Source organism: Ambystoma mexicanum, chromosome 4q (genome assembly GCF_040938575.1).
Source record: "Ambystoma mexicanum isolate Mex_15411 chromosome 4q, UKY_AmexF1_1, whole genome shotgun sequence".
Classification (NCBI taxonomy): domain Eukaryota; kingdom Metazoa; phylum Chordata; class Amphibia; order Caudata; family Ambystomatidae; genus Ambystoma; species Ambystoma mexicanum.
In genome coordinates this window covers 172,373,057-172,383,589 of record NC_090928.1, presented here as the reverse complement: position 1 = coordinate 172,383,589, position 10,533 = coordinate 172,373,057, and positions in this window count along the sequence as shown.

Genomic DNA, 10,533 nt, shown 5'->3' with positions numbered 1-10,533 from the left:
TCTGGATCGATTTCCTTGTACTGGTCTCAGTTCTTTTTGGAAGTTTCTCAACTTCTAAAGGTCTTGCTGTGGTTATATCTTTGCTACATGTGCCCACTACAAGATCAATCACAGGGATTGTGCGGTTATCTTCCTCTAGAACATGGAGTGACTCTTCAATACTCTGATCTTTACCCTTGTCACTGGTCTCACAGTCCTCTGCCCTTCAGCATTATTTGTATTTGAATGCAGGCTCTCAATAGATGTTTCCATCACAGTCTCGACATCAAGACATGATTTTGAGTGTAACCACCATCGTAAATTCAGTTGGTTGAATTGCTTACGCCTTAATTTGCTCCTAGAGCCACATTTGAGGAAATCAGCATTGCTGATTTCAGAGCAAGGATTGAAGGTATTTGTCGTGCCATTAAGCTTTTGAAATTGCTCATTGATAATGTCTTCCTCCTGATGTTATTAGCAAATGTAATGTCTTCTTGGGACCACTTACACATTGCTGGATGTTGTTGATACTTATGTTTTCACCGTCCATTCTTGCACAGTTATAAAATGGATCCTTCTGTTTAGAGGTTTCCTCAATGATAATGATGTCTTTGGTAATGTGCGTGTCATGTTCGGCGGACTGGTGGTCGAGAATGGAGGATTTCAAAATTCTTCGAAAGAACTTTCTTGATCCTCTGTTCTTGATTTGGAATTCACTCATGTTTTAGTTTTCTACGTGTTAATACACCCTGTTCGGGTATCGTCAGACTCCCTCCACTGTGTATATCTAAATTCACCTGTACTGAACGAGTTGAACATCATTCTGTTGCAATGTTGTCATTTTTTCCATTGATGATTTCAGACATTAATAGTGATTTGAGGTCATTCAAGCACCTGTAATTGGAGTGTACTTCCTGAACCACTGTATTATAAAATCGTATGAAAGATTGTAAGACTAAATTTAAAGCGATCAGCGCCCTATCCATTCTGTTGTTGATGTTGTTATACTCCCCATGATCACTAATTGCTGTAGGCTCGTTGGTTCGAATACATGACTTTGGGTGTGATGGAATTAAGATGGATTTCGTAAGACGTCTGACATCCGAAATCCTGGAATAGTCATTGATATTTGTATGACACGCTTCTGTCTGATCATGGTTGGTCTCCACAGATGACTGTATTGATGTGTACAGATCTTTCATAGTTAAAATCATGCCGTCTGTTGGATTAATTCCTTCTTCAACCATTATGTCCTGAAAAGACTCAAATAGTCTGGGTGATGCACTCAGCCTAAAAGGCCAGATTTTTTAGCCCCTGATTTCTTCTTCTAAACTTATGGCTACTTCCATTGTAGTCATACTTACCCTTCGTTCAACTTCACTTAGCACAAGGTAGGACATCTCTGAGGTCACAATCATATCTACCCTGACATTCCTCATAACTGAGTCTGTCATTGAATGATTGGTTGCCAATATTTGGCTGTATTTTTCTATTTCTATCTGGGTAAAAGGTAATTATCATTCCCGGCCCTTGACTTTCTGGACCAGCTCTTTCCCTTTTTATACTTAAGATAGTTTCCTTATGTAGCGGAGTGTTTTTATTGCTTCTTAGATTGTACTTCTTATTCCCCCTGATTTTCCCTGTCATATACTAAATTGTGTTTCTTACATCACCTTGTAGGTACTGAAATCCGACTGTAAAATGTTGATATTGATAATTTATTTGTATTGCGCTCGTACACAAGTGTTTCAGAGCGTGACGAGGCAAGGGAGGGGAACAACGGAGAACAAAACAACAATCTTACTAGGCCCAGTGACATTGAGAATGCGCAAGTGCATGGGAAGAGGATAGGGGGAAGGGGAAAAGTGCATGGACGGTGGAGAAGTGGAAAGTGTTGAGCAAGGGGAATATATTGATAAGTAACTTAAAAACAACCAACAGTGGTAGTGCAGCCAGTAAGTGGCAAGTGCTATGTTTAGGGCAACAGACAGGGAGTGTCTGGTAAGTGCATAAGTGGGGGAGGGGGACTGTATGGTTACAGATACAGACCCCAGTGCAAGTGATAGCCAAGAGGTAGTGCGGGTGGATGGCCGGGTGAGCAGGTACCTGGGCCCGGAAGTTAGAGGGTAGACCAGGTGCACAGTGCTGAGAGAGAGAAGATCAGCAGGGGAGAGTAGGTGCGAAGGCAGAAGCAAAGAGGAAGGTCTTGAGGTGCTTCTGGAACCAGAGATGGATCTCCTCAAGTTTCTGAGAGGCAGGGAGGCTGTTCCAGAGGGAGGCCCCAGCCGAAGACAGAGATCTACCCCCAGCTTGTTTCTTTGAAAGACAACTTACCCTGAGGGAGCTAGAGGTAGAGGAGCAAAGAGCTCGGGAGGGAAGGTATTTACGAAGGGACAGTTGAAGGTATTTTGAATCCAGGCCCGGAAAAGCCTTGTGGACAATGCAAAGAATTTTGAATGTAATCCTTGCAGCCACTGAAAGCCAGTGGAGAGATTTCTGCGCTGGAGAGATACGATCCCAGGGCTTGAGGTCAAGGACAAGTCTTGCAGTCCTGTTCTGGATAAGTTGCAGAGGGAGGAGAGTAGAAGCAGGTAGAATTAGAAAGAGGCAGTTATAGTAGTCCAACCTAGAGAGAACCAGGACTCGAAAGACAGTGATCTTTTGGGGGAAGGAGAGGAAAGGCAGAATACCTCTGAGGAGGTTAAGTAGGAAGTTTGATTTTTTAGAGACGTTAGAGATGTGGGCAGAAAAGGAAAGCATGGAGTGACTTTGAGGGTCTTAGCCTCACAGGTGGGGGCAGGAGGAGGGCCAAGGCAGGCCGGCCAGAGAGTGAGAGGAAAGGAGGGTGAAGGTGTGCCGACGAGGAGCAACTCTGTCTTGCTGGCGTTCAGGCAGATATCGTAGGCAGCAAACGAATCCTGAATTGGAGATAGGCAATCAGAGATGAGAGAAAGAGAGGAGATGGCCGGGGGGAGCCTGAAAATGAGTTGATTGTTGTCAGCATAGCACTGAAAGTTGGAGCACAAGATGGCAATGCGGTGGACGAGCGTTGCCAGGTATTGGTTGAAGAGCCAGAGTGAGAGTTTAGACCGCTGGGGAACACTGCAGGTCGAAAGGGAAATAGATGAAAGGAAGGACACAAGCTGGACCTGGGAGGGTCGATCAGAGAGGAAAGAGGTCAGCTAGGCCAGGGCCTGATTAGTGATGCCCAGGTTGTCGAGGAGATGGTTGAGCAGGATGGAATGGTTGACCGTGTCAAAGGCAGAAGGGGGATCGAGTAGGATGAGGACAGAGAGGATGTTAGAGTCGATGTTGGAGAGCTGATCTTCACGGATGTTCAGGAGAGCAGTTTCTGTGCTTCTGCCAGCTCTAAAGCCTTATTGATGGTCATGGAGGCCAACAGAATCAGAGTGAAGGTTAAGCTGCGAAATGGACAGCTTTTCCAGAAGTTTTCCCAGAAAAGGTGTGATGGAGATTGGGCGATAGGCAGCTGGGCATGAAGGGTCGGCTGTAGATTTCTTGAGAAGGGGGTGTACAAGAGAGTGCTTCATAGAGGAGGGGAAGGAAGGCTCCTGAGGTAAAGTAGTGGTTGTAGAAATTATCCAGGGCAGGAGTGAGCATGTCAATGTGGTCCTTGCTGGTTTTGGAAGAACAGGGAGGAACCTGTTTTGACAAGACTTTCATAGATCAGACTTGTCCAGAGACCTTGTCAGGGGAGAAAAGAGGAAAGGACGAGAAAGAGGGTGGACGGGTGGCTAAAGGAGGGCCAGAATCCATAGAAGGAGGAGGGATGAGAGGGGGGATGGACAAGAGGGTGGACAGGATAACCTTGGGTTTTGGAGATAAAGTGAGAGGCAAGGGCTGTGCAAAGGGCCTGGGAAGCGATAGAAAAGATACAGGATCTGCATCAGGGTTGGCCAGCTCCTTGCTGATTTTAAAGAGTTTGGCTGAGTTATTAGATGCCGCAGAGACATGGGCTTGGATGTGGGCTCTCCTCTTAGTGTGGACAGAGAGTTGGTATTGTCTTTGGAAAAGGCAACAGGCCAGTTTGTCAGTGAATGAACAAGAAGCCCTCCATTTCCTCTCAGCCACCCTACACCTACATTTAAGTGTAGCTAGGTCAGAGTCATACCAAGAATTGCGCTTGACTTTGGGCTTCAAATGGATCCTCATGACAGGGGCAAGGGCATCAAGAGTGTCAGAAATAGAGGAGCAGAGCATAGACAGGGCTGTGTCAAGATGTGAATCAGCCAGAGGTGGAGGGGGGGAGAGTAAGGTGGCGTTGAAAGTCTCAACTGACACACGCTTCATGGGCCGGATGTCTGAGAAGGTAGGTGGCAGTGTTGGGGTAGCCTTGGACTGGGACGAAGATAGGAGGAGATGAGAGGAGAAGAGAGGAGAGGAGAGGAGATGAGAGGAGAGGAGAGGAGAGGAGGAGAGGAGAGGAGAGGAAGGAGTGATAGCTCCAGGAGAGAGGATAAGTCAGAGGGATAGATAGGGGGAGGTCAGAGGGAGGAGATCAGGACATCAAGTGTATGCCCTGCAGAATGAGTCGGGCCAGAGGGAAAGATAGAAAGGGAGATGGAGTCACAGAGGTCACGGAAGAGTACTGAGGCGGGACAAGGAGAGTCGAGATGGATATTGAGATCACCAAGAAGGAAGAGTTGAGTGGTTGAGGCCAGGAGGGAGGAGGAGAGGTCCACCCACTCAGAGAGACATTAGGTGATCTAACCAGGAGGCCAGTAGATAGTAGCCACGGTAAGAGAGTGGCTAGGAGAGAGAGAAAGCCTGCAGCCAAGGCATTCGAAAGAGGAGTATGTCTGCGTGGGAATGATAGAGGTAGATATCCACTCGGGAAAGATCTGGGCTACACCCCTTCCGGCCCGGGTGGATCTGGGTGCAGAGAGGATTTTGTAACCATCAGGGAGGAGAGTGTCAAAGCTCATGACAGAGCTGGCCGTGAACCATGTCTCGGTAAGTCCAAGGACATCTAGGTAAAGTTCTTCCAGGAGGTGTCAGAGGAGTGTTTGACAACAGAGTGAGAGTGGAGAGTGGCAAGATGGAGAAGGTTGTAGAGAAAAAGGACTTCGGCTAATTAGCCATCGGTGTGGGCTGCACACCTGTAATTCCCACAAATGGTTAAATATTTGCGAAAATTGCTTGATCAAAAAATATACAATCATAAATAAAAACAGTTAACATGATGTATAAATTATATTTTCTAATCCACAAAATTGTGAATTAATGAATGTTTGTCATTGGTTAAACAGCACCTATTTGTAGCCTGCTTTTTAATAGGCAAATTAACAACCCTAGGCTAATGCATTTCGGAAATCATGGTTTCCTTTTTCAGAGCTGGGTAAAACTACGCAAGATTGTATAAATTATTCTTCAATAAACACCAACTCCGCAGTAGCAAAAAATTTAAATGAAAAAAAGCACAATATCTCACAACTTAGATTTCAAGAACTAGAATTAATTGACAATACTTGCAGAGATGCCAAAAGGAAAAGACACCAGAGAGAAGCATATTGGATCGATCGGCTCGAAGCACTATCATCGCGAGGAATTAACGATGAATTTGACCTTATTTGCTTTCTCTGATAATGCTATACGTGACTATGTACATTCCACTGTAATCTGAATTGTGATTGTAATTAACCAAGTCTCTATAAGTATGTTACTATATGTTCACATTTGTAGAGCATTTTTTTCTCATCAAGTTGATCAAGCAATTTATGCAAATATTTAACCATTCATGGGAATTACAGGTGTGCGGCCTGCACCGATGGCTAATTAGCCTAGGTCCTTTTTCTCTACAGTCTATTATTGGAGCCCAGCACGGAGGCACTATTCAGTGGGTTGCACCCTACTAAGCAACTCTAAACCAATTAAGAACATCATTTTAAGAAATTCTTCAAAATCAAAGAGAACAGAGCTGTGCACCCTCTCCCTCGCTCCATTTTTTCAGGAATCTCCCTTCCGTGCAATTAACTGAGGAGTAGCACGCTGTTATGTCATATGAAGATATCGAGAAACTAACTGAACTAAAAGCCACCACATTAGGCTTTTCAGCTGAAAAGGCAAATGAAATCCTAGGTCTCATAAAGGAGACTAACATCACTACTCAAGAAACAGATCCAAACAAGAAAATCAAACAGTTGGAGTACATCATCAGGAAAACTATCAACCGTAAATTACATGCAATAACTTTAGGTTGGTATTACAAGGCTCAAAGAATACCACAGGGATTAAGAATTGGGTTAAAACCTACCCTATGCAAGAAAAACAAATAATTTGTCCAAAAGTGGGAACAAATACTGAACAAGTGCTCTCTTGATTTAATTTTATTGACCATCAAAGAACTTTCAGCGAACCTACTTGGTTTGGAACAAAAAATTAAAGATCTCACTACAGAGATAACAGAATTAACAAGTGCAGAAACATTCAAGGATATACTAACAGGCATCAATAATAAACTTGAGGGGTACAAAACAGACTTGGAAGCGAGAAAAATAAGAAAGTTCAGACGTGATACACTGGATTATCTAAGAGACAAAGTCTACATGTGGGCGGATAAATATCAAAACCAACCGCAAAGACCGAGGAATCCCAACCCTAACTCAGATAAAAGCAGTTCGGATACAGACTCCAGCAGAGACGGACACAACACACAGCAATCACAAACAGCAACAGAATCAGAGAGTGGAGCAGCAGGAACTGAAAGATCAAGTACAAACAGCAGAGTACCACATCTGGCTTCTTCTTTTTTAGACAGACACCCAAGCGCAAGCGAGCGAGGAAGGGGGAAGAGGAAAAGGGCCAGGAGTACAGACCTGTTTCCAAGCCCGAACAACCTAGTGGTAAACATCTTAAATAGAATATTGAGCCAACGAGAGGAGCAAGTACTAGAGAGGGGTTTGAAATTCCTACCGACATTTGGCACCAATCTGTTCAATACAAAAGTGGAACTCCACAAATTAACAAGAAAATTGAAATTAAAAGTTTTCTTCGCAGAAATGGGGCATGAGTCTTCCAACAAAGAAACAACAGAACTAGTTGAGTTCAAACCAAAAAGTACCTTTACACCACCCATTACTGTACCTGCCATCGACATCTTCGAACGTAGGGTAATCTCTGACTTAAAGAAAATTAAGTATGGAACTCCGAAAAACAAAAACATAAGTAGAAGCAAAATGGCCATAATACGCAATCTTTATTCTGATGATAAAATTACCATTAGACCAGCAGATAAAGATGGTGCTCTAGTGATCCAAGATACTCACGACTATTAACAGGAATGTAGGAGACAATTAGATGATCATACAGTTTATGCAAAGATTGAACAAGATCCTATCAATGGCATTCGAGACAACTTAGGGATTCTATTAACCAAAGCGGAAGAAGAGGGTATGATCACTAACAAGACTAAAGCATTTCTACTGACACAGAAACCAATCACTCCACATTTTTATCTTTTGCCAAAAATCCATGAAGGGCTAATAAACCCACCGGGAAGACCAATCGTCGCTGTCACAGGAGGTATATTACAACCACTTGGAACCTACATTGATCATTTTTTTAACCCTATCATACAGAAAACTGAAACTTATGTGAAAGACAGTACACATATTCTCAACATACTCGAGAACATTAAACTGACAGAGAATGACACACTTTCCACAATCGACGTGACAAGCCTTTATACCAGCATCCCACATGATTTGGGGCAAGAAGCGGTCGAATGGCTCCTTTTGCGTGAAGACAATATAGGAGCAGTCAAAGAATTTACAATGTCTTTGTTAATGTTCATCTCAACCAACTCGTACTTCAAATACAAGAATGAGTACTATATACAAACATCTGGCACAGCTATGGGGGCAATGATGGCACCGGCTTATGCAAATTCATTCATGTATCAGTTTGAAATGTCACATATCTTACAAAATTTGCAGTGGAAAGACAAAATCAAATTGTGGATCCGATACATAGATGACATTTTCTGTATATGGCAAAATACTAGAGAATCTTTGGATGAATTTCTTAAATATATCAACAGTATAGACCATCGAATACAATTTACTTCTGAGATAGGGAACCCTGGGATTCATTACTTGGACATTCAAGTCAACCTACATAATCAACAGATAACCACATAATTATTCACCAAACCAACAGACAGAAACAATTTACTACATCGGATGAGTTTCCATCCTCAAAACACACTACGCAACTTACCTTACGGACAAATGCTCTGTCTGAAAAGGATAATCAGTGATCAAGGTGAATTTGAACAAGAATTAATCAGATTGAACAAGAAACTTGAGGATCGAGGATACCATGACGAAGATGTACTAAAGCAACAGAGAAAGTAATGACAAAAACAAGGGCTAGACCCCTGACACCAAAAGATAAACCAGCATCACCACCATTGATATATGTGTCCAAATTTTCTACACAAAGCATGCAAATTAAGAGATGCATAAATAAACATTGGCAAATATTAACGAAGGATGAAAGAACCAAAGATCTTTTTGCTGTTCCCCCAACATTCGCGTACCAAAGATCACACAACTTAAGAGATTTACTTGTTAACACACGAGAAGACAAACCCAGAATAAACACCTTGACTAAGAGAACTGGCACTTACCCGTGCCTAAATTGCAGGAATTGCAACAGTATAATTAAAGGAGAAACAGTGGTACACCCTTATACAGGTGAAAAGATCAAATTAAAATGCCATGAACTTGCAACACAGAGAACTGCATTTACTGTATACGGTGCCCCTGCGGTACATACTATGTTGGCGAAACAGGACGGAAAATACCTATGCGCATTAATGAACATAAATCACGTATACGCAACAAAAACACCAACTCGGCAGTAGCAAAACATTTCAATGAAAAAAAGCACAATATCTCACAATTTAGATTTCAAGTACTAGAATTAATTGACAATACTTGCAGAGATGCCAAAAGGAAAAGACAGCAGAGAGAAGCATATTGGATCGATCGGCTCGAAGCACTATCACCGCGAGGAATTAACGATGAATTTGACCTTAATTGCTTTCTCAGATAATGCTATACGTGACTATGTACATTCCACTGTAATCTGAATTGTGATTGTAATTAACCAAGACTCTATAAGTATTTTACTATATGTTCACATTTGTAGAGCATTTTTTCTCACCAAGTTAATCACGAGCTAAATTAGCGCTCCATAAGTAAGAATCAAACAGAGTAGTAAGCATCAAACAGAGCATGACGCATTCACATTTCTATAGGTGACAGAAATAGAGTTGCTCTACCACTCATTACTTTCTTGGTCTGCACTATGCATTTAGTTGACAGGAAGAATATCTGTGAACATCCACTACATACCTACCAGAATGCAGATGGACATTGCCCACTCATTTTTTTAACATCACAACTTTATTGTACACTTAACAACAACACACGATCCACACAGGTACCTCTTCATCTTTGACATCGAGTGTTCTCGCATATACATTCTATAATTACGTTATGCTTTGGGACAACAAACGGGCATTAGTTAACTAATATCAGCAGTTTGAGTTAGCATTTTACAGTTATTCACATCAGGCAGATTCTATTAGCCCACACCAAGATGGCAGGTATACTTGGTTGCGTTCGGCCATTTTAGATATACACGTTGCCTTGACAATGATTTACTTTTCAGCCACATTCGAGATAGTCAGCAGCTCAGGAGAACGCCCAAGACAGGACTATACAAACGGATTGTAAAGGAAAGCTTTATAGGTAAGCATGAGTAATGATGAAGTGGCAACCCCATAAGTGCAGTATTGCGCTTTATCATGAAGAGCACGCTAATGTTTGTGTTCGTTTTATTTCAGTAGTTACAGCGTTACTCGAACACACTTTACAACGTTGACCAGCCTAGGCAGCGCCTGGAAAATAGATGCACTTTGAAGGTTAGTGCTCGTAGGTGTAAAGCAAGAATAGATTGCAACACCTATTGGCGAAAGCTTATAACACACAGAGTAACTATTATTACATTTTGGTACAGTTGCTTCTATGGAAATATGAGCAACCATTTTTGAGAACATGTAGAATAAGATGTTTATTGCATTTTAGGTTGTCGTAATACGAGCATTACGTTATGCCATTTAATGATGAGAGCACATTGATCAATTGAAACGTGGATCTTGCAATAACCATTAAGGACTTTATCCCGAGCAACTAATTATGACATATGTGTTTTTTTTTCTCTCTTCTTTATGTGTTATTTGTGAATTGTCTTTGTTTATTGTGGGTACCGTGTCTTGTCAAATGCCTTCCCAACATGTTTATTGCACACTAATTGCACGATGTTGATTTTCTTGATTATTGAAGAATAATTTATACAATCTTGCGTAGTTTTACCCGGCTCTGAAGAAGGAAACCATGATTTCCGAAATGCATTAGCCATAGGGTTGATCATTTGCCTATTAAAAAGCAGGCTACAAATTGGTGCTGTTTAACCAGTGACAAACATTCATTAATTCACAATTTTGTGGATTAAAAAATATCATTT